The sequence below is a fragment of the Leopardus geoffroyi genome, chromosome B4 (assembly GCF_018350155.1).
Source record: "Leopardus geoffroyi isolate Oge1 chromosome B4, O.geoffroyi_Oge1_pat1.0, whole genome shotgun sequence".
Classification (NCBI taxonomy): Eukaryota; Metazoa; Chordata; class Mammalia; order Carnivora; family Felidae; genus Leopardus; species Leopardus geoffroyi.
In genome coordinates, this window is record NC_059341.1 from 133,963,159 (window position 1) to 133,989,663 (window position 26,505).

Genomic DNA, 26,505 nt, shown 5'->3' on the forward strand with positions numbered 1-26,505 from the left:
ACCCCCTTTTTTTTTGTTACTAATTTCTGATTGAAAATTCTCTTGTGTTCATAGGACTATCTGGTCCATGTACTATCTGGTTTCAGTCTTTTGAGATCTATTGAAACTCATTATGATCTTGTTTAGTAAATGTTCTATGTGTATCTGAAAGGAATATGTGTTCCACTATCCTTGGGTTTAATGTGTTATTTATGTTAATTAATTGATAGTTGATAGTGCCATTCATATCTTACATATCTTTATTGATTTTATTTCTACTGATTAATTTCTGAGAGGAGTGTTGGCCATTTCCAGCTATAATTGTGGATTTGTCTATTTCCCCTGTCAGTTTGGTTCATTTTTACTTCATGTATTTTGAACCTCTAAAAGTAGGCATATGCACATTAAAGATTGTTCTGTCTTCTTGGTAAATTGAACCCTGTGTAATTATAAAATGCCTCCTTTTCTCTGTGGTAATATTCCTTGTCTTGAAGTCTACATTATGTGAGTCTGCTTCCATTTAATATAGTCACTCCTGCTTTCTTATGGTTAATGTTTGCCTAGTATATTTTTTCCTATTCTTTTAATTTTTAACCTATTTGTGTCTTTTTTTTCTTAAATGTTTCTCTTATTATTTTTTAAAATGTATGTTTATTTGCTTTTTGAGAGAGAGAGAGTGTGAGCAGGGAGGGGCAGAAAGAGAGGGAGACAGAGAATCTGAAGCCAGCTCTGTGCTGTTAGCACAGAGCCCTCCACAGGACTCGATCTCACGAACCATAAGATCATTACCTGAGCTGAGGTCAGATGCTTAACTGACTGAGCCACCCAAGTGTCCCTTAATTAAATTTCTTCTAGATACCAGATAGGTCCTATGTGTTGTTTTGGTTTTAAATCCAGTCTTACCATCGTTGCTTTTTAATTGAAGTGTTTAGACCATTTACATTTATTTGATATGGTAGCATTTAAGTCCGCCATTTCACTATTTGTTTTCTATTTACCCATCTGTTTTATGTTTATTCTTTCCTCTTTTCCTGGCATATTTTTTATTACTTTTTTACTATTCTGTTTCCTCTCTTGGCCTATTAGGTATACATCTTTGTTTTATTTTTACAGTAGTTGCTCTAAGGTTTAAAATATGCATGTTTGACTAATATTGTCTGTTTTAAAATAATATGCTGCTTTATTTATAGTGTAAAAACTTTATGGAGTATCCTTTCATCTTCCACATGCCTTTGGGCTATTGTTGTCATACCTTTTACTTCTGCATATATAATAAACCCCACAATACATGTTACTATTTTTGCTTTTAATGATAAAAATTCTTTTACATTTACCCACATATTTGCCACTTCCACTGCCCTTAATTCCCTTGCTTAGATCTGAGTACCCATATCTGCATCATTTTATCTTTAGCCTGAAAGCCTCAACACTTCTTGTAGAAAAGATCTGCTGGCAGTGAATTCTCTCATCTTTTTTGTTGAAAAATCTCAATTTCTCCTGCATTTCTGAAGGGTATTTTTACTGGCTATCAAATTTTAGATGCATGGTTTCTATCTTTCTGCATTTTAAGCTGCTTTTCTGTTGTCATCTATCTTGTATCATTTCTAACGGGAAGTCAGATGTTCTTAGCATTGTTCACCTGTGTCTAGTTTGCCTTTTCACTCTGGCTGCTTTATATAATCTTCTCTCTGGTTTTCAGCACTTTGGTGAGGACAGTGTATCTTGGGTGGTTTTCCTGGAGTTCTTGGATTTGTGGGCTTAGAAATGTCAACAAATTTGGGAAGAGTTTTAGTAATTATTTTTTAAGTATCCCCCCACCCACATTTTTTGGGTCTGAAATTACACATAAGTTATATTACTTGATGTTGTCTCAGAGGTTACTTTTTTTGTTTTGTTTTGTTTTTGTTAATAGGTCATTCCTTTAGTGTCTATTGTACTGTTGGGTTTAGCCAGTGAAGTTTTCATTTCAGTTATTGTATTTTTCTTCTCTAGACCTCGTGTTTGATTATTTGTCATATCTTTCATTTCTTTTCTCATTTTGTTGCTTTTCTTTCTTTAAATTTTGAACATATTTGTAATGTTTTAAAATTTTTATCTGTTGGGGCACCTGGGTGGCTCAGTCGGTTAAGCATCCGACTTCGGCTTAGGTCATGATCTCACGGTCTGTGAGTTTGAGCCCTGCATTGGGCTCTGTGCTGACAGCTCAGAGCCTGGAGCCTGCTTTGAGTTCTGTGTCTCCCTCTCTTTCTGCCCCTCTCTTGCTCGTGCTCTGTCTCTCTCTCTCAAAAATAAATAAATGTGGGGCGCCTGGGTGGCGCAGTCGGTTAGGCGTCCGACTTCAGCCAGGTCACGATCTCGCGGTCCGTGAGTTCGAGCCCCGCATCAGGCTCTGGGCTGATGGCTCGGAGCCTGGAGCCTGTTTCCGATTCTGTGTCTCCCTCTCTCTCTGCCCCTCCCCCGTTCATGCTCTGTCTCTCTCTGTCCCAAAAATGAATAAACGTTGAAAAAAAAAAATAAATAAATGTTAAAAAAATTTAAAATCTTTATCTGCTGATTCTATAATTTTCACCATTTTTTAGTCTGTTTCTGTTGACTGACATTTTTTCTTTTAATTATGGGTTACATTTTCCTGCCTCTTTGCATGTAATTTTTTATTGGATGTTGTATATTGTGAATGTTGCATTATTAGTTATCTTGATTTTGTTGTCTTCCTTTAAAGAGGATTGGATTTTGTTTTGGCAAGCAGTTAAGTCACTTGTGGGTTAGACTGATTTTTTTTTTTTTTTAAGGCTAGTTTTTAAACTCTTAGGTTGATCTAGAATTGCTTTATTTAGGCTTCTGCATTTAGCTCTCTAATAAGACCTGGCCTGTCTAGGGTCTCTGCTGAATGCCTGCAGTGTTCATTGAAGTTTCCACTCTGGCTGGTTGGAGTTCAGATGTCTCCCATATGGTTATCAACTCTGGGAATTGTTCAGTTTCAAGTCCTCTAGTTGTTTGTTTCACACACACCTGCCACCCTCAACAGTTTGGCTCTGCCCAGCCATGTAGAATTCTACCCTACAGGTTGGTATAGCCAAAGACTCAAGGAGACCTTCTACAAAATTTTGAAACTATTTCTATATGTGGAGCTCCTTCCTCTCTGATACTCTGCCCTGGCAGATTCCAGCCTTCTTAGCTCCCCTAAACCCTGAACTTTGTCACCTCAACCTGTTTAGCTCACTGGGCTCTGTTGTGGTCATTTCCACAGTGCTACAGTGTAGAAAGTACCTCCAAGCAGAAAGCCACAGCCTTCATAGGACTCACCTTTGGTTCCTGTCTCTCAAGAATCATAGTGCTAACTGTTGTTCAGTGCCTAAAACAGTTTTTTCCTATATTTTGTCCAATTTTCTAGTTGCTTAAAATGAGAGGGCAAGTCTGGTACTAATCGCTTCATCATGGCCTGAGCAGAAGTTGAGAGGTATTGTTTTTATTTTCAATTTATAGGTAAGGAACTCATGGCTACAGATGTTTAAGGAATTCTTCCTTCTGTACTCCTTTTAGCAGATGGATACTCTTTATGTTTGTCTCTTTAAAACCATATAACTTACCGCCAGCCACATTGACCCCTGTCTGCTCTAGACCTGGGTTTTGCTTTTTCTGCAAAGGTCAAGGTAGTTAGTATTTTAGACTTTGGGGGTCACATAAAGTCTATGTCACATATTCTTCTTTATTTTACAACCTTTTAAAAATGTGAAAACCATCCTTAGCTAGTGGGCCACACAAAACCACACCATGGCCAGATTTGGCCTGGGGGTCACAATTTACCACCCCAGCTGTAGACAGTGCCTTTGTATCTTAGACTTTCCTAGGCCCCCACTTATTCAAAAGTCATATAGTCTTTATCTTATTCCCTAGGGTCTTGCTGACAACAAGATTTATTCAGCTTTTGGTTTGGGGCAAGCATATCCATCATTATGTTAGTTTTCAAATGAAGAAACTTTGGCATAGAGAGGTTAAATGCCGGACACACAGTTAGTAGGTGGCAGAATAGAGATTTATTTATACTTAGGTCTGTCTGATTTTAAAGACTTCCCCCCGCTCACCATCCCCAAACATTTGAAACCATATGCTATACTAGCTCTGACAGAATAGCTGATTTGGTTTAAATAAAAATTCATGCTGATATTTTAATGGTTAATAATGGTGTAATATTTTTCTCACTCATGAGAATGACAGAATCGTAGCTCTTCAAGGTTGGAAGAAATACTGACTGTATCAAGTCCAGACTCTTGCTGATGTTGGAATCCCTTCAGCAGCATCTTCGTCAGCCATGCTATTTCCATTTAAATATCTTGACTGTCTCTATGGGCAGCCATTAGTTTCGGTCTTACCTTCTGGTAAGACCAGAACAAGCCTGTTCTGCACATTGAAGTTCTTCAAAGGCCCTCCCTTTCAGTGTCAACCAGATTTTTTTCAATGATTTCTCGTAGAACCTGGCATCCAGTCACCTCATGGCCTACTTTCTTTTCTCTTTATTTCAGTTTATCCATGGTCTTATCAATATGACACTCAGACAGTAGGAAGCAATGGACTACCGATGCACACACCAACATGGTTTGTTCTCAAAAACATGCTGAGTTGAAAGAAGCCAGAAGCCAAGAAAGTACAGCCTGTATGTTTCCATTTATATGAAACTCTAAAAAACAAGTCTGTAGTGACAGAAGGCAAATCAGTGATTGTTTGGGGTTAGATGTGGGGTGAAGGGGATTGACTGGGATGAAGCACAAGGACATTTCTTAATGGTGGTTGTGGTTGGTTATGTGGGTATATAAATTCATCAAATTTTATCAGACTGTACACTTTAGTGGGTACATTTCATTGTGGACATATCTCAATAAAATGGACTAAAAATATACAGTTCAGGGGTGCCTGAGTGGCTCAGTTGGTTGAGCACTGGACTCTTGGTTTTGACTCAGGTCATGATCTCACGGTTTGTGGGTGTGAGCCAAGCATCAGGCTCCACACTGCAGCGTGGAGCCTATTTGGGATCCTCTCTCTCCCTCTTTCTGCCCCTCCCCTACTCACGTGCATGCATGTGGGCATGCTCTCTCTCTCTCCCTTTCTCTCAAAATAAGCATTTAAAAAATGCTTTAAAAAATGTGCAGTTCTCAGAAATGAACGTGGTGCTCTAGTACTGGTTTTACCAGTATAAAATATAATAGAACTAATACTTCTCACCATCTGAATACTTTGAATCCCTATTAATAATTTACCTGTTTTAAGGAACTCCTTCATCGTGTTGATACATATTAAAATCAAACTTAACTAAAACCTCTCTCATATGTGTTATTATCAACCTTGATATAATTCTTTCTATTTAAAAAACACTCATTTTTGAGAGAAAAAGAGAGAGCATGAGTGGGGCAGGGGCAGAGAGAGAGAGGGAGACTCAGAATCTGAAGCAGGCTCTAGGCTCTGAGGGGTCAGCACAGAGCCTGATGCGGGGCTCGAACTCACGGACCATGAGATCATGACCTGCGCTGAAGTTGGACGCTTAACCAACTGAGCCACCCAGGCGCCTAACTCCTTCTACTTTTACAGTTGATTCTTTAAATGTGTTCTCTGTGTACCCAGAGCACTTTTTCATACATAGCACTGTGATAATAGCATTTATCTCGTTGTGATTTTTTGGTTCAAATATCTGCCTCTCTGATTAGTCAGTGAACTTCCCCTGCAGAACCTTAGTCCCTTTTGTATCCCTGGATCCCAGTATAATAATTGGGTATCGCAGGCACTCAGTAAATGTTCAGTTGAATACTGAAGAATGAGGGAATAGATTTTTTCTTCAGAGCCCATCTCAGATATATGTCCTCCAACAAGTGTTTCTGATTTTCTGCTCCTCAAAGCTAGGTTAGGCATTTCTGCTGGCCCTGTCACTAATATTTTGTGCTTGTCCATCCCATTATAATTTATACTGTTTTCATATTCAAGGATATTCACTGCACTATTATTTATAGTAGTATAAGTAGCAACTTACCTATCCAATAACAGGGAAATGGTTAAATTATGATTCATTATAACAGTGGAATCTAAGCTATCATTAAAATAATATTGTAAAATAATGTTTAAATGTTTATTTTGCGGGGGGCGGGGGTTAGAGAGAAAGGGATAGAGAATCCCAAGCAGGCTCCACACTGTCAGCACGGAGCCTGACATGGGGTGCAATCTCACGAACTGCGAGATCATGACCTGAGCTGCAATCAAGAGCTGGTCGCTTAACCAGCTATGCCACCCAGGAACCCTTGTGAAATAATTTTTTTTTAAAGATATGGTAGGGGTGCCTGGGTGACTCAGTCCATTAGGCATCAGACTTCAGCTCAGGTTATGATTTTGTGGTTTGTGAGTTCAAACCCTTCATCAGGTTCTGTGCTGAGAGCATAGAGTCAACTTCACACCCTGTCTCCCTATCCCCCTGCCTCAAAAAAAAACCCATAAAGATGTAGTAAAATGGTTTACAAGTGATAATGAGAGAAAACAAGACACAAAAGCTATATTTAGATTTCTGGTTTTAAGAAAAGTAAAATGTATATACACGTACATACATGGCAAAAAGACCAAAAGATTATACAGATGTTAGGAAAGTTTATCTCTTCACAGAGGATTATCAGAGATTTTATTTTCTTTTTCTTCCTCCTTTTTTTTTTTTTTTTTTCACTTTTCGGAAAACTTGTTACTATAAACAGGAAAAAAATAGTTACTAAAAATGTAATTGAGAGGAGAGGGAGACGTAACAACTAAGAGTAACAAGGGGTTGTGGAACAAAAAACAAAACTTTGCATATCTGCAAAAAGTGACAAAATCAGAGTAAAGCCTGTAGTTAATGTATTGTAGCAATATTAAGCTAGTAAGAACAGATACTACACTTGATCTTAGCCAAAAGGTGGATAACCTATGTATTGTAGCAATATTAATTTCCTAGTTTCACTGAGTGTACCACCGTTATATAAGGTGTTAATATTAGGGAAAGTTGGGGGAAGATGATATGAGAACGCTCTATACAATCTTTGCAACCCTTCTGAAAGTCCAGAATTATATCAAAATAAAAAAAATGTGATTGAGTATAAATAGGATTATAAACTCTTTAAGGATAGAGAGTAGGTCTTATTCATCATAGCACACCTTGGGCTGTATCAGGCATATAGTAGATGCTTATAAAATATAAAGGAATTGAGGTGAAATTGTATATTTTCTCAGTTTCTGCCATCCCAGTTATTTTGACTCTAGCTTCAGCCTTCTAAAGTGATATTGAATTTCTAGTGTCATCATCCATTCATATGCTAAATTTTTGTTGAGTATTTATCATGTAGTATATAATGTGCTCAGCCCCACAAGCACTCAAAGACAGTCCCCTGGCACTTGTGAGGTCACGAGGAGCTAAAATGTGTACAGAGATTTATAACAAAGGGTGATTGTTTTAAGTATTACACAAACTGTTACGGACATGGAGAGTCTATAGCAAATATATCCATTTGGGCGATTAAAGGATGCTTACCGAAGGAATGCTTATTCAAAGACGTGAAATTTTAAATTTATAAATATTTTTTAATGTTTATTTTTGTGAGAGAGAGACAGAGCGTGAGCAGGGGAGGGGCGGAGAGAGAGGGAGACACAGAATCCGAAGCAGGCTCCAGGCTCTGAGCTGTCAGTAGAGAGCCCAACAAGGGGCTCAAACTCATGAGCTGTGAGATCATGACCTGGGCTGAAGTCGCACCCTTAACTGACTGAGCCACCCAGGCACCCCTGAAATTTTAAATTTATGGTGGTAAAATTCTACCAGCATATTTCAAGAAGAAAGGTAACTACCTTTATATTTAAAATGTGGCCTTTGGGGCGCCTGGTTGGCTCCATCAGTGGAGCATGCAACTCTTGATCTTGGGGTTGTGAGTTAGAGCCCCATGTTGGGTATACAGATTAAACAAACAAGAAACAAACAAACATATATTAAAATAAAATGTGGCCATTGATTGCGATATTTGGAAAGAGGAGACCCTTTTATTGACTTGAGTCCTGCAAAGAAAACCATACCTTTGTTATCCACTTGTTCCTTGAGAGCAAGGACAAGGTGAGGAATGAGGTAGAAAAGAGAAGAGGAAGAAACTGAAAGGAGCAGGGACAGCCTTTCCCTGGGTCCCCATTACCTCCTGATGTGTATTTCAGAAGCCTGCAGAGTGCAGTCTATAGGTTATTAGATATGAATCTATATTGTGTAGTTCTAGTGCTTATTGTAACTAAGAGTTGGTGGGATGTTTTGTAGTGTTCGCATATATTTATAGATGTGTGAAAAACTTACTGTATATAGAGTGTTCATTCGGTCATCCCACAAATATTTATTGAGTGGTTTACAAAGGAAGATGATCTCATTCAGTTCCCACTGCAGGCTCCCTGTGGGAGAGGAGTCTAGGATTATCATCATTTTCAGTCTACGGATGATCAGGTTGCATTTCAGAGTTTAGTAGCTAAGCGAGTCGTTTAGTACCACACAGCTAGCTACTATGTAGTCGTTTCTAGAACCCATGTCTTCCACCTCCAAATTAAGTACTCTTCCCAGTATGCCTAGTACTTGCTCCGATATTGTGCTGAGTATATATGTCTTTGAGTGTTAAGTGAAATATTAAACAGTTTCAACTCCTGACCTTTCTGAACCCAATCAAGAGGTTAGACCAAGGAAATAATTCCTTTCCAACAATTAATTGCTATTGAAAATCAATGTGTAGTTTTTTTTAATGAAAACATTTATTAGAGAAAGATCTCTCTTTTAAGCCTTTCCTTCAGCCTAGAAGCTCTGGTATGCTTTTGGGGGTTTTACAAAGCTCCCCAGGTAGTTATGACTAGGAGAAAGAGGTGGGAACCACTGCTTTGGACCAGTGCTTCCACTGTTTTCCAACAAAGTGAACTTGGTAACTTTCATGTTGGTAAGCAAGCCACATTAGTTTGCCATTAAAACAAAATTCCTTTAAAAAAAAAAAAGAACAAAATTCCTTTGAAGTCTCCTGTTTTAACCAGAAAGTTCTTATATAATCTGTTTTCTATTTCATAAATGCTTGTTTATTTACTTAGAGAGAGAGAGAGAGAACTGGGGAAGGACGGGGGGGGGGGGGAGAGAGAGAGAGAGAGAGAGAGAGAGAGAGAGAGAGAGAGAGAATCCCAAGCAGGCTCCACACTGTCAGTGCAGAGCCTGATGTGGGGCTCAATCCCATGAGCCGTGAAATCATGACCTGAGCCACAATGAAGAGTCAAATGCTTAACTGAGCCACCCAGGTGCCCCATATATTCTATTTAAAAAATATTATTTTGTCTTAAAAAGATTTTTATGGTTCTGTATATAGATATGTATATATTTATACATATGTATATATATTTAAAATTTATTTATTTTGAGAGAGAGGGAGTGCACAAGTTGGAGAGGAACAGAGAGGAAGAGAGAGAGATTCCCTAGAAGGCTCTACATTGTCAGTGCACAGTCTGCTGTGGGGCTCAAACTCACAAACCAGGAGATATGACCTGAGCCAAAATCAAGAGTTGGACGCTTGATGGACTGAGCCACCCAGGTGCCCCTTTATTATTTATATTTAATCCCAAATCTAAATGAACTTTATTTCCTTACAAGATATGAAGGAGGGTATCCAATGTGGTTTTTTTTTCAATGGGTAACCAGTTGTCCCTGTAGCATTTATTAAATGATGTGTCTTCTCTTTGCTGATCTGAAATGCCACCTTTATTCTACAGCAAGCCCCAGTGTTCATAGTTATAGGTCTGTTTCTGGGTTATATATCCCTGTGTGAGGACCACGCTGTTTTAATAACTGTAGCTTGGAAGCATTTTTGTTAGACAGTTTTTTAACCTTCCAATAATCAACAGTGACATTGAAGATCACATCTGTGCCTAGCTGCTAACCTCATCTCTTGCCACTCCCCCTGTAATTCACTCCCTCCAAATCTGGCCATATCCAGTTCTCACAGTCCCCCAAGTGTTCCTTGCCTCATCAAATACCCATGTCTTGTGCAAGTCCCTCTCTGCCTGCCCTCTTCTCCTAATGTGGTTAATTTGTCCTCAAGATCCAGTGTAGGCTCCTCTTCTGAGAAACCTTCACAGATTTCCCACAGGCTGCAAGAAACCTTCCTCCTTTACGCTTTCAGAGTGCTTCATGCATAACTTTCTCATAGTATTTTGTCTTTTGTCTGGTATCCAAAGCTCCTAGCACAATGGCACTCATTGCACTCAGTTTTAAAAAATAAAACAGAAGAATCCTTGGAAGTAGCCTAGGTACACAGTGCTCCTTCAAGTGCCTGCATACTTTTTTTGCACATACTGTTTCCTTGGACTTCATTGCCTAGCAATTTCCTGCTTAAACTTTCAGACTCTGCTCAGGGGTCACCTCTGAAGGAGCCTTTTGGCCCTTTCTCCTCCTCAGAGTCCTCTGCTTACTCCCACTGCACCTTGTGCATACCTCTGTTAGAGGGTTTTTCATAGTGCTGTAGAGGATAGTGCACATCTGGACGCACAGTGCTATTTAGTGGCTTGGCTTTGGAACTGAATAGCCTAAGTTCTAAACCTGACTTTACCACTTTCCCAGCTTTGTATCCTGCTTACCAATTATTTAACCTTTATAAGCCTGTTTCGTTAGGTGTAAGATGGGGATAATAATAACTTTTTCCTTACGGGGTCATTATAGGACTAAATGAGACAATACCTCTGAAATGCTTTGTCTTGTATCTAGAACATAGGGGGCCCTGAGTAAATACTACTTGTTATTATATCTCCACTAGATTTTGTATAAGACTTTCTCTTATTTATCTCTGAAACTCAACACCTAGTCTGGAGCCTGGCAGGGAGTAGGCTGATGAATAAATTACCAGCTGTCCTCAAAACTCTCCCCTCCTGTTTTGCTTTTCTCAGTGGTGCCATCCATGTCTTTAGTGTCATCTCTAACTTTCCTTCTCATTCAAAACAAAACGAAACAAAAATTGTTGAGTGTTTATCATGAGCCAGGCACTGTGCAAGGCCGTGGATGAAGAAGAAAAAGATATAGTCTCTATCCATTGGAGCTTATAGTATAACAGGGGATATAGTTACAAAATAAAATAAAAATACAAGAATCTGTGAGCTCATTACTGTTTACTCTACTTTTGTTTATGTTTGTACATTTTCAAAATAAGTTTTTAAGTAAATAAATGGATAAGTAATTGTAAAATGTTACGTGCTGTGAAGAAAATGAATAAAGGCTGCGTTTCAGGAAGGACCATCATAGGTAAAGTGGTCTGAGGAGTTTGCATTCTAGCTGAGACTGGAGATTGAGAAGGAGCCAGCCAGAGGGGAGGGTGTTCCCGAGGGAGGGAGTAGCATGTAGCACACCACAGGAGAGCAGTCCTTAGCATGGTCCAGACACTGGAAGGTCAGCGAGGAAGACTGGAGAGAGACATTGGAGGGCAGAGAAGCAGAGAGCATATTACTTACGATCTTGAGGACAAAGAGGAGTCCAGATTTTATTCCTGTTACAGTGTGGTGCTGCTGAAGACTTACAAGCAAGGAATAGGCTGATTTAATTTTGTTTTTTAAAGGTGCATATCAGAAAGATTGAAAGGAGACAAAGATGGGAGCAGTTGGGAAGCTGTGGCAGTAGTTGAGATGAGATGAGAATAGCAAGGGAAGTGAAGAAAAATGAACACATTGGAGATGTATTTTGGAGACAGACTCAGGAACTTGCTGGTGGATTTGAAATGGGAGAGGAATCCAGATTCATGGCTTGAGAGCTGGATCTTGTGTTACTTACTGAGATTTACTAAGGCAAGAATGTTTTGGAAGGGAAGTCAAGAGCTAAAATTTGATTACATTAAGTTTGAGATGCTTTGAGGTGTCTAAGTGGAAATGTCAGTTAAGTCATTGAACACAGTAGAACCAGAGTCCCAAGCAGAGTTCCAGGCTACAGATATAAATTTGGGACATTTTCACTCTAAGGATAATAATTAAAGCCATGGAAATGGATGATGTCATTTAAGGAGACAGTAAAGAAAAGGAGACTTGGTATTAAGTTCTGAATTACTTAACATTTAGAGACTAGGTCAGAGGAGGATGAAGATGAGAAGTAAGAGAAGTGAAAAATGTAGAAAGGAAACTAGGAGAGCGAGGTGCCACGGAAGCACTTTATCCCAGGCCAGTGCCTAGAACGGTACCTGGCCAGGGCTGGTGCTCAGTAATCACCGGTTGAATGAAATCAAGAGATTATTCCAAAGAAGGAGGGAATGATGAACAGAATTTAGTGCTGCTGGGAGACCCAGTAGGATGAGGGCATAAACTAGATATTGGATTGGCAGAATGGATATTGCTGGTGATGGAGGCAGAAGTCATATTGGAATGGATTGAACAGAGCATGGGTGGGAGGTAAAAAGTGCAGACAGCATTTTTTTAAACCACTTTAATAAAGTTTGGCTGTGAAGGGGGTAGAAGAATGGAGTAATACCCAAAGGGGGATATAGAGTTCAAAGAAGAATTTTTATTTGTTTCTTAAGAGAGGTCATATATAACAGCTTGAATATACATAGATGGGGGATGATCCAGGAAAAAGTGGATGATGCTTGATGGAGAAAAAAGAGGGGATAATTATAAGATTGGAGTTCAAGAGTAGGGAAGAAGGGATTGGATTGGGTGCATAAGTGGAGGGATTGTTCCTTAAGAGGAGAAGTTCCCTTCTGTTGAAAAACAAGGGAAGAAGGGAAAATGGGTGCAGATTCAGGTAGGTTATACATGAATCTGGTATAGTCTGAAGATGGTTGTGAGAAGATGACAGATTTCTAGTTTTAATTTTAGGGTTTTTTAGTTCTCAATGAAGAATAAAGGACGTTAGCTAAAAGGGACACAAGGATTGTAGAGGAGGGAAAAATGAGTAAGAAAGAGCCTTCTTGAGGAGAGGAAAATTAGAAAACAGTGAAATCTAGTAGGATTACTAGTTAAGATTGAGTGTTTAGTGACCTTGAATTTATGGTGAATATAATTGGCCTAGTTGAATGCTTTTTCATCAATATTTTTGGTATGGAGAAGGCAGTTTCTTGAGTTCTGGGATTATAGAGTTCGAAAGAAAGAGACCTTGGAAGAAAGTTGAGGGTTCTAGCGAGGACAGGATTATGACTTTAACTATGAAATCTGAGCTAGATAAAAAGAAAAGTGAAATCTGAAGAGGGAGGATGGGGTCAAGGGATTGAAGGTCTCTTGGGAATTGAAAAGTTGTTTTCATGGGGCACTTGAGCAAGTGAACTAGAAGGATCAAATAGTGGATTGAGTTTGGAGGAGATGCAAGACAGATTGAGTTTGGGGTGACACTGGAGGGGTGTGGTTGAGGCAGAGTGAAGGAAAAGGTCCTTGGAGCTGACCAGTTTACAGAACAGAGAGGTCAAGGTGGTTGGCTAGGTTACCCATTTGGATGTTGAAGTTATGTTGAGTGTGATGACTAATTGGGCTGGAGAGTTTAACACTGAGCCAGATGTGCCTCAAGATCAGATAGTGATAAGTATTGTGCAAAGAATTAAAATTGGGTTCTGGGACAGAAAAGGGGTAGACAGTCCTTCAGGCTGGGTGGCTAGGAAGCCCTGTCTGTGGAGGTGACATTATGGTTAGATCTGAATGATGATAGGGTGAGTGGAGAAAATAATCCAGGCCGAGGGAGCAGCTAATACAAAGACTCAAACTGGATACAAAGCCCTCACCTTTGAGAAGCAGACAGGAAGCTGGCGAAGTGGAGCTTATAGGACCAAGAAAGAATAAAATGAAATGAGGTTGGAGTGCAGTAGGAACCAGAGATGATGAAGGATTTTGAAAGTCATGGTCAGGAGCTTAAGCTCCAAGATGGCCCTGATGATCCTCAGGTATTCATGCCTCATGGTATCCTCGTGGTATTCATGCCTTTGTGTAATCTTCTCATGTCGTATAGACTTGACCTGTATGACCAGTGGGATATTGAAGCAGTGATGGTACATGATTTCCGGTGTGAAATTATAGCTTCTGCCTTGCTCTCTTAGACCACTCCCTCTGTGAGAAGACAGCCTGTCTTATTGTGAGGATATTTAAGTAGCCTGTGAAAAGGTTCTTGTGGAGAGGAGCTGAGGCTTCCAGCTAACACCCACCAGGGGAGGGAGCCCTTGTGGAAGGAGATCCTTCAGCCCTAGACAAACCTTTAGATGACTGTAGCCTCTCGTGCATATTTCGTTCATAAATATTCTGGTGTGTATCTCTAAAAGATAAGGAATCTTAAAAAAAAAAAAAAACAAAACTCCAAGCATAATACAGTTATCACATCTAAAAACTTAATAATTCCTTAAAGTCACACACAAAAAATCAGTATTCACATTTCCCCTGATTCATAAAGTTGGTTTGTTTACACCAGGATCCAAACAAGTACCAACTTACCGTTTGGTTAGTATGTTTCCTAAGTCTCTTTTTATCTGTAGGGTCCCCTCTCTTCTTTTTCTTCTCAATTTATCTGAAAAATAAACTTAGCCATCGGTTCTATAGTTTCTCACCTCAGTTTTGCTAATTACATCCCCATGGTGGGCTTGACATGTTCTTCTGTTTTGTATTTTGTGTAAACTGGTAGTTGTATCTGGAGGCTTGATCTAGTTCAGCTTATTTTTGTTTGGCAAGAATACTTTCTAGGAAGTGGTGTTTACTTCCATTAGGAGGCATGTCATAGCATTTGTCTCATCTTAGTGTAACGTTAACAGGTATTGAAGACCAATGCCTAGCTGTGTTCATTTATGTTACAAAATGGTGGCATTCTGATTTTGTCATTTGTCTCTATTAGCTAGGGAGGCTTTCCCATATCAATTCTGTGGTTAATTTGAGGTATGCTTCAGGGGCGCCTGGGTGGCTCAGTCAGTTAAGTGTCCAAGTTCAGCTCAGGTCATGATCTCATGGTTTGTGAATTCAAGCCCTCCATCAGGCCCTCTTCTGTCAGCACAGAGCCTGCTTTGGATCCTCTGTCTCCCTCTCTCTCTGCCCTTCCCCTGCTTGCTCTCTCTCTCAAAAGTAAATAAACATTTTAAAAAATCTGAGGTATACTTCATTCAGGAAAGGCAGGTTAAATGCTTGATTCTTTCCCTTTACTTACCAGTTTTCTATTAACAATGTGGTTCCCTAGCATAGATGGGTCCAGAGAAGAACAATGATATTTAAAAATACATATATTATGAACTTCAGGATTTTAAGATATTTAATAGATGTGAGTCCATTGCAGTGATTTTTAAAAACTTATGCTTCGCATGTTCTGACTAGGGGGAGGAGCCTCTTCAAGTTGACTTCTGAAGACTTTTTATAGCATCCTTTCTTTTTGATATGGCAAGATGTCTTCTACACTTTCTGTCCCGGTCCTGAATCCGCCATTTCTTCAAGGAGCTCTGGTTCCTTTCAGTGGGAAAGGCTCTATGTGAATTTTGGGTGCTTGGTCATGTACAGCAGACTTTTAATAGAGGCTTATTAGAATCTAAGTAGAGTTCTAAAACATGTTCTAATGGATAGAGATTTCTAATGGATAGAGATTTTATTCTTAATGTACAAAAATAAGAAACACGGAGTGCTTTTGTTCATTTGCTTGCAAGGAAATAGGAAAACGAAGGCTTTAGATAGAAAAAACATAAAGTTTTTTTTTTTTTTTTTTTTTTAATTTTTCAACGTTTATTTATTTTTGGGACAGAGAGAGACAGAGCATGAACGGGGCAGGGGCAGAGAGAGAGGGAGACACAGAATCGGAAACAGGCTTCAGGCTCTGAGCCATCAGCCCAGAGCCTGACGCGGGGCTCGAACTCACGGACCGCGAGATCGTGACCTGGCTGAAGTCGGACGCTTAACCGACTGCGCCACCCAGGCGCCCCAGAAAAAACATAAAGTTTTAACTCCCCTTTTAAATTGTGTGTCCTCTGTGTGCCGTACTTTTTTCATCATGTCCACTGAAGAGAAATGGTAATAAGTCTTTCATATTTCTGGCTACATAAAAACCAGGTAGTGTTTAAGATTATCATTATAAGGGCACCTGGGTGGCTCAGTTGGTTAAATGTCCAACTCTTGATTTCAGCTCAGGTCATAAACTCACGGTTCTGAGATCAAGCCCTGTGTCTGGCTCCTCGCTGGGCTGGAGCCTGCTTGGGATTCTCTCTCTGCCCTACCCGACTCGTGGGTTTTTTTTTCCCCTCTCTCTCTCAAAAAAATAAAAATAAATATTATCGTTATAGCATTTGGTTGATATATTTCTTAAGTCTTTTTTTTTTTTTCCTTTAGATTCCACCTCCTTATGGGTCTTGGCATTTTTAGGAGGTTGTAATAATTTGTTTTGAAAATTTTTGTTTTGTCATAACACCCTCAGCTTATATCACAGCTTATATATCACAAGTGAAAAATCTTAGTTTTTGTGACAGGCATAGGGAATCCTTGTTTCTGGATATTTTGACCACTAAAACTCACTTATCACATATAGAGAGGGAAATACATTATACAATTTGAATATTTGTATACTTAAATTATAAATTAAGTTAGAGGGGACTAAAATAATGGCCCCTTAGAGAAGACTCTGGATTATAGATTTTTTTTCTGTGTTTAACAACTCGATACTTCCCTCTTTCCAGTATTCAGGATCTAGTTCAACAGTCTTATAAATGATGCTTTAAGCTTTTCATTCACTCCACACATATTTATTGAGCACCTGCTCTACACTAGGCATGGTCCTAGGAACTGGAGATAAAGAAATTAGCAAAACATCTGCTGACCATCACAGGACTTTTTATCTAGTGGGAAAAAGACAATCAAGTGGTTACATTACTACATATGTAACATCAAACCCTGATAAATGCCTTTTGGGAAAAATACTGAAGGCTGTAAGAGTAAGTGATTGGGGGATCTGAGTTAGTCTGGGAGGTGAGGGAAAGCCCCTCTGAAAAAGTAACATTTAAGCAGAAATTGGAAGGAAAGGTAGGAGTTGGCCAGGCGATCATTGGGAACAAGTCTTTCAGGCAAAGGGACTAACGTGTGAAGGTACTGAGGGAGGAAAGAACCTGAAGCCTTGGAGGAACTGAGGAAAGCTGGTTTACTGGAGACAGAAGAGGAAGGCAGGGGGTTAGGAAAGCTACAGATGTCAGCACAGCCAGGTCTTACAGGGGCACTGTTGGCCTCAATCTCTCTTGGAGATTTAGAGGTACAGCCACTTAACTGTTGGTGACCCAGACTCCAAGGACTAGGTTTCCACATGCCACTTCCCAGAACCCCTTGGTCCTTCTCGTGGGAGAAGCTTAACCTTCTGGGAACTCTGTCTGAGTTCATCTTCTCTCCCTGTACTTCTTGACGGTTCTTTCTTCATAGAGGAATAAGTTATTCCTGCTTATTTTGTACCTATGAGTAGAAGAAATTTTTATTACAAACAGAATGACTTTTGGCTAATCTTCAGAAAGCTTTACTCCAAGAATGTACTCATATACAATTATACCTTTAAAAGATTTTCACATCTTATCTGATCCTCATAGCAACTGTATAAGGTAGAAAGTTCTATTATGCTTTCCTCATTATATAGAAAATTGCACTGAAGCTCTGAAAAATTAGATAATTCCCCAAGGTCCACTAATAAGTAGTGAAACAGTAACTGGACACCATGTCTTGTAACTATAAACCAAGTGGTCTTTTTGCTGCGTTCCTCCATTCGCTCTGAATATGAGGGTTTCTAGCATATTTTGATGTCAGTATTTGCTGTCTCTCTCTCTCTATTTTTTGCTGTCTGTATTTTTTAAATGGAAGAATAAGTCATAAAAGCTTAAAAACCAATTTACTGTGAGAGATGAAGGAAGGGAAATAGGGTAGAGGGGACAGAGATAGGAACTAGACTGCTTTGAATATACAGCAGTTTATTTGTGGATTTGACATTATGCAATGATTTAAATGATTATAAGGCAAAGTTAATTAAAAAAATTTTTTTTAATGTTTATTTATTTTTGAGACAATGCGAGAGACAGAGTGCAAGCAGCGGAGGGGCACACAGAGGGAGACACAGAATCCGAAGCAGTCTCCATCCAGGCTCTGAGCTGTCAGCCTAGAGCCCGACGCGGGGATCGAACTCACGAACCGTGAGATCATGACCTGAGCCGAACTCGGACCCTTAAATGACTGAGCCACTCAGGCGCCCCTAGGCAAAGTTAATTTTTTTTTTTTTTTATAATATATGAAATTTATTGTCAAATTGGTTTCCATACAACACCCAGTGCTCATCCCAAAAGGTGCCCTCCTTAATACCCATCACCCACCCTCCACTCCCTCCCACCCCCCATCAACCCTCAGTTTGTTCTCAGTTTTTAAGAGTCTCTTATGCTTTGGCTCTCTCCCACTCTAACCTCTTTTTTTTTTTTTTCCTTCCCCTCCCCCATGGGTTTCTGTTAAGTTTCTCAGGATCCACATAAGAGTGAAACCATATGGTATCTGTCTTTCTCTGTATGGCTTATTTCACTTAGTATCACACTCTCCAGTTCCATCCACGTTGCTACAAAAGGCCATATTTCATTTTTTCTCATTGCCACGTAGTATTCCATTGTGTATATAAACCACAATTTCTTTATCCATTCATCAGTTGATGGACATTTAGGCTCTTTCCATAGTTTGGCTATTGTTGAGAGTGCTGCTATAAACATTGGGGTACAAGTGCCCCTATGCATCAGTACTCCTGTATCCCTTGGATAAATTCCTAGCAGTGCTATTGCTGGGTCATAGGGTAGGTCTATTTTTAATTTTCTGAGGAACCTCCACACTGCTTTCCAGAGCGGCTGCACCAATTTGCATTCCCACCAACAGTGCAAGAGGGTTCCTGTTTCTCCACATCCTCTCCAGCATCTATAGTCTCCTGATTTGTTCATTTTGGCCACTCTGACTGGCGTGAGGTGATATCTGAGTGTGGTTTTGATTTGTATTTCCCTGATAAGGAGCGACGTTGAACATCTTTTCATGTGCCTGTTGGCCATCCGGATGTCTTCTTTAGAGAAGTGTCTATTCATGTTTTCTGCCCATTTCTTCACCGGGTTATTTGTTTTTCAGGTGTGGAGTTTGGTGAGCTCTTTATAGATTTTGGATACTAGCCCTTTGTCCGATATGTCATTTGCAAATATCTTTTCCCATTCTGTTGGTTGCCTTTTAGTTTTGTTGGTTGTTTCCTTTGCTGTGCAGAAGTTTTTTATCTTCATAAGGTCCCAGTAATTCACTTTTGCTTTTAATTCCCTTGCCTTTGGGGATGTGTCGAGTAAGAGATTGCTACGGCTGAGGTCAGAGAGGTCTTTTCCTGCTTTGTCCTCTAAGGTTTTGATGGTTTCCTGTCTCACATTCAGGTCCTTTATCCATTTTGAGTTTATTTTTGTGAATGGTGTGAGAAAGTGGTCTAGTTTCAACCTTCTGCATGTTGCTGTCCAGTTCTCCCAGCACCATTTGTTAAAGAGACTGTCTTTTTTCCATTGGATGTTCTTTCCTGCTTTGTCAAAGATGAGTTGGCCATACGTTTGTGGGTCTAGTTCTGGGGTTTCTATTCTATTCCATTGGTCTATGTGTCTGTTTTTGTGCCAATACCATGCTGTCTTGATGATGACAGCTTTGTAGTAGAGGCTAAAGTCTGGGATTGTGATGCCTCCTGCTTTGGTCTTCTTCTTCAAAATTACTTTGGCTATTCGGGGCCTTTTGTGGTTCCATATGAATTTTAGGATTGCTTGTTCTAGTTTCGAGAAGAATGCTGGTGCAATTTTGATTGGGATTGCATTGAATGTGTAGATAGCTTTGGGTAGTATTGACATTTTGACAATATTTATTCTTCCAATCCATGAGCAGGGAATGTCTTTCCATTTCTTTAAATCTTCTTCAATTTCCTTCATAATCTTTCTATAGTTTTCAGCATACAGATCTTTTACATCTTTGGTTAGATTTATTCCTAGGTATTTTATGCTTCTTGGTGCAATTGTGAACGGGATCAGTTTCTTTATTTGTCTTTCTGTTGCTTCATTGTTAGTGTATAAGAATGCAACTGATTTCTGTATATTGATTTTGTATCCTGCAACTTTGCTGAATTCATGTATCAGTTCTAGCAGACTTTTGGTGGAGTCTATCGGATTTTCCATGTATAATATCATGTCATCTGCAAAAAGCGAAAGCTTGACTTCGTCTTTGCCAATTTTGATGCCTTTGATTTCCTTTTGTTGTCTGATTGCTGATGCTAGAACTTCCAACACTATGTTAAACAACAGTGGTGAGAGTGGGCATCCCTGTCGTGTTCCTGATCTCAGGGAAAAACCTCTCAGTTTTTCCCCGTTGAGGATGATGTTAGCTGTGGGCTTTTCGTAAATGGCTTTTATGATCTTTAAGTATGTTCCTTCTATCCCGACTTTCTCAAGGGTTTTTATTAAGAAAGGGTGCTGGATTTTGTCAAAGGCCTTTTCTGCATCGATTGACAGGATCATATGGTTCTTCTCTTTTTTTTTGTTAATGTGATGTATCACGTTGATTGATTTGCGAATGTTGAACCAGCCCTGCATCCCAGGAATGAATCCCACTTGATCATGGTGAATAATTCTTTTTATATGCCGTTGAATTCGATTTGCTAGTATCTTATTGAGAATTTTTGCATCCATATTCATCAGGGATATTGGCCTGTAGTTCTCTTTTTTTACTGGGTCTCTGTCTGGTTTAGGAATCAAAGTAATACTGGCTTCATAGAATGAGTCTGGAAGTTTTCCTTCCCCTTCTATTTCTTGGAATAGCTTGAGAAGGATAGGTATTATCTCTGCTTTAAACGTCTGGTAGAACTCCCCTGGGAAGCCATCAGGTCCTGGACTCTTATTTGTTGGGAGATTTTTGATAACCGATTCAATTTCTTCGCTGGTTATGGGTCTGTTCAAGCTTTCTATTTCCTCCTGATTGAGTTTTGGAAGAGTGTGGGTGTTTAGGAATTTGTCCATTTCTTCCAGGTTGTCCAATTTGTTGGCATATAATTTTTCATAGTATTCCCTGATAATTGTTTGTATCTCTGAGGGATTGGTTGTAATAATTCCATTTTCATTCATGATTTTAACTATTTGGGTCATCTCCCTTTTCTTTTTGAGAAGCCTGGCTAGAGGTTTGTCAATTTTGTTTATTTTTTCAAAAAACCAACTCTTGGTTTCGTTGATCTGCTCTACAGTTTTTTTAGATTCTATATTGTTTATTTCTGCTCTGATCTTTATTATTTCTCTTCTTCTGCTGGGTTTAGGCTGCCTTTGCTGTTCTGCTTCTATTTCCTTTAGGTGTGCTGTTAGATTTTGTATTTGGGATTTTTCTTGTTTCTTGAGATAGGCCTGGATTGCAATGTATTTTCCTCTCAGGACTGCCTTCGCTGCATCCCAGAGCGTTTGGATTGTTGTATTTTCATTTTCGTTTGTTTCCATATATTTTTTAATTTCTTCTCTAATTGCCTGGTTGACCCACTCATTCGGCAAAGTTAATTTTTTAAGGCAAAGTTAATTTTTTTTAAAAAAGCAATCTTTAAAAATTGAAAATAACAAAGAAACAAAGAACCCAAAATTTAAAACTCAGTAATTTGAGCTTTATATCCTTAGTGGTATCGACCCTAAGGATAAAAAGAACTGCAAAAAATGTAGCAACGACGACAAAACCCATATATATAACTGTGTGTCCATATATTATTGGTGATGGTGTCAGTATTATTATTATTCTTTATTCTGGGGTTGTGTGTGTATTATCAGATCATACATACGAGTAATTATGTTATATTTTATCATTTTGCTGTGTTGTTGAGACCCAGATTCTCAACATGAGTGAAAAGAGTTACAGATATAAAATAAAAGGTTAATTAAAACCCTGTTAACTTGGTTTTTTAGTAGACTTTTTTAGAACAGTTTTGGGTTCACTGTAAAATTAAGCAGAAATTTTACTGCCCCATCCGCCCCAGCTGCTGTCAGCGTCCCGCACAGGAGTGGTCCATTTGTTACAGGTGATGATCCTGCATTGATATTTCATTATACAAAGTCCATGGTTTACATTAGGGTTCCTCTTGGTGTTGTACAATCAGTGTTTTGACAAATGTATAAAAACATGTATTCACCACTATAATATAGAGAATTGTTTCACTGTCCTAAAAATCCTTTGTTCCCCTTATTTGCCCCTTCCTCTTCAAGGGCCCCTGGCAGCCTCTGATCTTTTTACTACCTCCTAGTTTTGCCTTTTCTAGAATGTCATATAGTATGCAGCCTTTTTAGATTGGCTTCTTTGACCTAGTAACATACCGTTAAGCTTCCTTCATGTCTTTTCATGACTTAAAGAGCTCATTTCTTTTTAGCACTGAATAACATTCCATTGTCTGGCCATATCACAGTTCATTTATCCGTTCACCTACTGAAGGACGTCTTGGTTGTTTCCAAGTATAGGCAGTTAGGAATAAAGCTGCTGTTAAGTATCAGTGTGCAGGTTTTTGTGTAGATATACAATTCCTTTGGGTAAATATCAAGGAGTGTGATTGCTGGATTGTAAGGCTATGTTCAGTTCTGTAAGAAACCACCAAGCTATCTTCCAAAGTGACTGTACTGTATTGCATTCCCTCCATCTGTGAAAGAGCATTCCTGGTGCTCCACATACTCTCCAACATTTGATGTTTTCAGTGTTTCAGTTTTTGGCCATTCTAATAAGTGGGTAGTGGCAATTTATCGTTGTTTAATTTGTGATCCCTTAATGACATACAAGGTCAAGCATCTTTTCATATACTTATTTGCCATCTGTATGTCTTCTTTGGTGAGGTGTCTGGTTCAGGTCTTTTGTTTGTTTTTTAACTGAGTTGTTCATTTTCTTACTGTTGAGTGTTAAGATTTCTTTGTATATTTTGGGTAATAGTCCGTTATCAGGTAAGTCTTTTATAAACATTTTTCTTTATTCTGTGGCTTGTCTTCTCACTCTCTTGATTAACTGAATTTTGAATTGGAAGTTTTAGTGTGAACTCTTGATATATTTTATCTTTAAAAAAGCTACCTAATACATTACACTGAAAAGGCCTGGAAACAATGGCCAACCCAGTTAGCAGCATGTAAGCCTAATGTCCAAATTATGGTTTTGAAATACCAATTCTCACTAAAAGGAAGAAGGATTCCTGGGATGGCTATTCCAGGTCTGCAGCAGGAATTATGCAAGATAAACGTAGAATTCCTTATTATACCATAGAGCAAGGAAGTCATCAAAGACTATGACAAGGGTCACATCAAAAAGATGTAAGAGTACACACACATGAGAAGACTCCCTTTGGCCAACAGTGAGACAATTAGAATACCAATAAAAACATTAACTGAAAAGTTCATGACTTCATAATGATACTTTAAAAAACTTGTTTAAAAAAACAAAAGCTTATTATTGGTTGCTATAAGCTAGTGCTACATTAAGCATGTACCTTCCTTTTCCAATACAAATTGATCTGATTTCTAGATCTCAGGACTAACTTACAACTTACTAACAAGTACTAACTTACAGAGGACAGAGCAACATATTTTACTTTCATTTCTTCAGAAGTGAATGTGAACTACAACTGAATGCCCTTGAGAGGGATTAAAATTTCCCGGTGACATTACTTCAGCAAGAAGTATTCTTTAACGTCGAATTGGTAGGCACTAGCTTTGGAAAGGCCAGATGTTGAGTGTAGAACATATCCAGTAAAGGAGGTTTAACATGCAGCTAGAATAGCAGCATTCTTCTGCAGGTGTTTTTTTTGAAATGTTTTCAATTTTCTCTTCCACTCTGGGTTTTGATTACCACTTCCATGTAGTTGAGAGGAGATTATTGCTAATTTTATGTGATCTTGGAGTTCATCTGTTTTAGTTGGTCTTATTGCTGATGACACTACAATATATGTCAGTGCAGTATACGCATCAACACACTTTCCAAACATTCTAATTTAGTTAGATAATCTCAAATCACTATTGAGCTGCTAGCTAGAGTGCTGTCATTTAATGATATCATATACCCTGGAATTATTTACAATTATATTATCACAAAGAAAGAAGACTACACTTATTCAGTTATTAGAACAAAATTATTGTTCTTTGGATTACTACAGTAGTCTCATAATTCTTCCTTCTATTGCTATGTACTTTTATCAATTAGGAATAAGTTAGACTACATGTAATGGAAAATTCAAGTTTGCTTTGACCAACTAGAGATTTATTTTCTCTTACACAACATAAAATTGAGAAATAAGAAGTCCAAGGCTGTTACTGTCCACGGTGGTGTTAATGTTTTGGATTCCTTCTACCCGTTCTTAGATGTGTCTCTCTTGATAATGGCAAGGTCACTTTTCTGCTTCCCTACCGGCCAACCCCTGGAAGAAGGGGAAAGAGTGACATACAAAAGGTATGCCTCACCTAAAGAGGTGCATCTTACTGACCAGCACTGTGACACATGGCCACCTCTATTCATAAGGAAGGTTGAGAAATCTGAGTACAGGGTTATCCCCAGCCAAATCTGGATTGAAACAGGAAATGTAGGTAACTACACATTTTGCCATGTGTCCCTTTATTGTGTAACCTATATTTTCTTAAAGCATATGCTTCATTAATTTAGCAAACATTTACTGAGTATTGACTTTGTGCCAAAGACTGTGAATGCAGATATGAGTAAAGTACCCCATTCCTCCCATAGTTGGTAGGGAAGGGAGATAGATGTCAAAACAAGCACTGTATTTATATAAGCACTATATAACCTATAACCTTCATGTTCAAGGCAGATGCCATTGACAACTACAGTGGTTTATCCATATCATTACCAGCTCACTGACCTAGTGACTTTAGCCTAGGTCTTCCATGTACTCTAGCTTCTCTGTACCCCTTTCATCTCTAACCCCAAGTATTCGTATTTTATCAAGTTAATTGTCTTAGAAACGCAAAAATGACTACCATACTGACTTCAGAAAGTACTGTCTGTCATATTGAACATATTGGTATCCAAAATAAATAGTCAACCACTAAGTGCCCTGATCATGGCCAAAATTTTATGAGACTTTGGATTCTAGATCTTTGGACACAGGGTACTACTGAAATGGTCACTTCTTTCTCAGGAGGGCTGTGAGGACAATTATCAGCCTTCAGGAGTGAGTTAGAATAAAGGTCAGATATTACCCAGTTAAAAGTCTAAGAAACCCTTACTATTATGGATGAGCAGAGAAGAGTTTCTGTTACTCAAGCTTAGAGTATTTTTGGGGAGCATCCAGATCTCCTGCAAAGACATGACGTTTTTGTAAATGAACTCTGAGTCAAATTTGCGCTGGCATATAGGTGTTGTGATATCGCCATACCTTGACAACTAAGTGAGTTGGGCTTGCAAGATGAATATAGTGGGACTTGATCAAGGTGTTGTGTGAGTACTTGATGGTCCCTCCACATTGCACCCCAGCCAAGATCACAAAGCTGACGCCACCTCTTGTGTCTTCTAAGAAATCTTGTCTCAATATTCTCCTGCTGCAGAACAGATGTAACTGTCAAAAACCACGTGTTATGTAGGATGTGGAATATATGCCAACAAATCGCTATGAAAACCAAACATTATTTCTTAGTATTTATTAGCCAAAAAACATGTTACATTTTGGTTTTCAGTGGTGGGGTTGTATTGGTCAGCCCATACATTGGCATGTGAACTTATTTTCCTACAAAAGCAGTTGAAGGAATCTGTTAATTTTTTTGAGCAGCTCTGGTGCTCGCTTCGGCAGCACATATACTAAAATTGAGCAGCTCTGTCAACATTGTTCTGAAAAGAACAAATTAGAATGCCATTCCAGTGTGCCTATCACAATAAAAGCTTTGATAATGGAAGGAAAGGTTATCAGAGGTGGTACCAGGCTTCAGCCGGAATACAATGAAGGAAGGAGAACAGACACCCCTTCCTAACTTGCCACATTAGGGGAGTTCACCTTGGTGATGGGTAAAGGCATCAGGTGGCATAGCTGGACCATTCTGACATCTGACTGAGAAGTTCGGACTATATTCTCTGTGGGCTGGGAGGCTTTAAAACTTTTGGACAAAGAAGTGACATCATATTTACTTTTTAGTGTAAGAGCAATTCATGTTCCTTGAAAGGAACTTGACGTTTATGAAGTAGAAAATGGAAAATTCCCCTATCTAACTCCTTAAGGTACCTATTTTTAAAGGTTGTTGTATATCTTGCCAGACTTTCCCTATACTTTTATGCTGGCATATAATATATATATAGATATCTATCTATATCTATATCTATGTCATATAGAGAGAGCATATACCTATATATGCTATATTATACATTGTATACATTACATGTATACATATGCTACATGTAGTATATTATATGTACCTGTTATATGTATACAGTTAACCCTTGAACCACATGGGTTAGAGGCACCAATCCTCTCCTGTAGTCAGATACCTCAGATACCAGTGAATAACTTTTTATCTCCATATACATAAAAAGTTACGTGTGTGTGTGTGTGCGTAATAT

General features: G+C 38.8%; 1 protein-coding gene and 1 pseudogene across 8 annotated transcripts in view; one reads left to right on the forward strand and one right to left on the reverse strand.

The window, feature by feature from the left end:
- Positions 1-26,505, forward strand: part of TNRC6B (trinucleotide repeat containing adaptor 6B) — a 260,344-nt gene that overhangs the window by 23,953 nt on the left and 209,886 nt on the right. The window lies entirely within an intron of this gene.
- On the reverse strand, positions 6,804-6,911 carry LOC123592373 (annotated as a pseudogene).